Below are 2880 nucleotides of genomic sequence, written 5' to 3'. Positions count from 1 at the left end.
GGCATTTAATGATTTTTATTATATTATGTTAGTCACCATACAGTACATCCACTTTCGATGTAAGGCTTGATGATTCATTAGTTGTGTATAACACCCATGCACCATGCAATATATGCCCTCCTTACTACCCATCACCAGCCTATCCATTCCCCACCCTCTCCTCTGAGGCCCTCAGTTTGTTTCTCATAGTCCATAGTCTCTCATGTTTCATTCCCCCTTCTGATTACCCCCCCTTTCATTATCCTTTCAATCTCTGGTTAAGTTATTTCCAAGGTAACGTACGGTTTTTTGTGCTATTGTAAATGGGATGGATTCCCTAATTTCTCTTTCTTTGGTCTTGTTATTCGTGTACAGAAATGCAACTGATTTCTGAGCATTGATTTTGTATCCTGCCCCGTTACTGATTTGCTCTATAACTTCTAATAGTTTGGGAGTGGCTTCTTTTGGGTTTTCCATATAGAGTATCATGTCATCTGCGAAGAGAGACAGTTTTACTTCTTCTTTGCCAATTTGAATACCTTTGATCCCTTTTTGTCATCGTATTGCTGTTGCAAGGACTTCTAATACTATGTTGAATAATAGTGGCAAGAGTGGGCATCCTTGTCGAGTTCCTGATCTTAAGGGAAATCTTCCAGCTTTTCCCCATTGAGAATAATATTGGCAGTAGGCTTTTCATAGATGGCTTTTATGAGATTGAGAAATGTACCATCTATTCCTACACTCTGAAGGGTTTTAATCAGGAAAGGATGCTGTATTTTGTCAAATGCTTTTTCGGCATCGATTGAGAGGATCATATGGTTCCTGAGTCTTTTCTTGTTGATATGATGTATCACGCTGATTGATTTGCGAGTATTGAACCACGCTTGCATCCCAGGTATGAATCCCACTTGATCGTGATGGATAATCCTTTTAATGTACTGTTGGATTCTATTAACAAGTATCTTGTTGAGGATTTTGGCATCCATATTCATTAGGGAAATCGGTCTGTAATTCTCCTTTTTGAGGGGGTCTTTGCCTGGTTTGGGGATCAAGGTAATATTGGCCTCATAGAATGAGTTTGGTAGCTTTCCTTCTGTTTCTATTTTTTGAAATAGCTTTAGGAGAATAGGTATTATTTCTTCTTTGAATGTTTGGTAGAATTCCCCCAGGAAAACCGTCCAGGCCTGGAGTTTTGTTATTTGGAAGGTTGTTTATCACTGACTCAATTTCTTCATAATTAATTGGCCTGTTTAAGGAATCAATTTCTTCCGGTTTCAATCTTGGCAGTTGATAGGTTTCCAAGAAGGATTCCATCTCTTCCAGATTGCTTAGTTTATTGGCATATAGCTGTTGATAAAAATTTCTAATCATCCTTCCAAATTCAATGGTGTTCGTTGTGACCTCTCCTTTTTCATTCATAATTTTAATAATCTGGGTCCTTTCTCTTTTCTTTTGGATAAGTGTTGCCAGTGGTCTGTCAATTTTATTGATTCTCTCAAAGAACCAGCTTCTAGTCCTGTTGATCTGCTCTACTGTACTTCTAGTTTCTGCTTGATTGATTTCAGCTCTAATTTTGGTCAACTGCTTCCTCGAGCATGGATTAGGCCTGTCCCTCTGTTGCTGTTCCAGCTTCTTGAGGTGAGAATATAAAAACTGCATTTTAGATTTTTCTATTCTTTTGAGTGAAGCTTGGATGGCTATGTGTTTCCCCCTTAGGACTGCCTTTGCAGTATCCCATAGGTTTTGGACAGTTGTATTTTCATTCTCATTGGTCTCCATACATTGTTTAATTTGATTTTTGATTTCCTGGTTTATCGAGTCATTCCTGAGCAGGATGGTTCTTAGTCTCCAAGTGTTTGAGTTTCTTCCAAATATTTCCTTGTGGTTGAGTTCCAATATCAGAGCATTGTGGTCTGAGAATATGCAGGGCATAATTTCAATCTTTTGGTTATCGGTTGAGACCTGTTTTGTGTCCCAGAACATGGTCTATTCTTGAGAATGTTCCATGGGCATTAGAATAGAATGAGTATTCTTTGGTTCTGGGGTGTAGTGTTCTATATATATCTATGAGGTCCAACTCGTCAAGTATGGCATTCAAAGCCTTTGATTCTTTGCTTAGTCTTTGCCAGGGTGTTCTGTCTATTTCTGAGAGTGGAGTGTTGAGGTCCCCTACTATTAATGTATTTTTATTTATATGTCTCTTTATTCTGGTTAAGAGTTGGCTTTTGTATCTTGCTGCTCCCCTGTTGGGGGCATATATATTTAAAATGTCATATCCACTTGTTGAATACTTCCTTTAAGAATAATATAGTGCCCTTCTGCGTCTCTAACTATGGTCTGTAGTTTAAAATCCAATTTATCTGATATGAGAATTGCTACCCCAGCTTTCTTTTGAGGTCCATTTGCGTGAAGGATGGTACTCCATCCCCTTACTCTCAGTCTGAATGCATCTTTGGGTTTAGAAATGAGTCTCTTGTAGACAGCAAATGGATGGCTCATTTCTTTTTACCCAATCTGCAACCCTGTGGCGTGTTAAGGGAGCATTTAAGCCATTCACATTAAGACTGAGTACTGAGAGATATGATTTTAATGATGCCATGTTGCCAGTAAAGTCTTTGTTTGTATTGGCTGTGACTTTCTGTTCTGTATCACTCTTGGGGCCTTTTTACTTTTATAGAACCCCCCGTAATATCTCCTGTAGGGCTGGTTTCGTGGTTACGAAATTGGTTAGTGACTGGCGATTCTGAAATGTCTTTATTTCTCCATCAATTCTGAATGACAGCCTTGCTGGATAAAGGATCCTTGGCTGCATGTTTTTCTCTGAAAGAGCTTTAAATATGCTCCCCCAACCCTTTCTCTCATTCCAGGTCTGTGTAGACAGGTCTGACATAATTCTGATGC

The sequence above is a fragment of the Ursus maritimus genome, unplaced genomic scaffold (genome assembly GCF_017311325.1).
Source record: "Ursus maritimus isolate PB19 unplaced genomic scaffold, ASM1731132v1 scaffold_37, whole genome shotgun sequence".
Classification (NCBI taxonomy): Eukaryota; Metazoa; Chordata; class Mammalia; order Carnivora; family Ursidae; genus Ursus; species Ursus maritimus.
The sequence above is the reverse complement of the archived record's forward strand: the minus strand, read 5'-3'. Positions refer to the sequence as shown.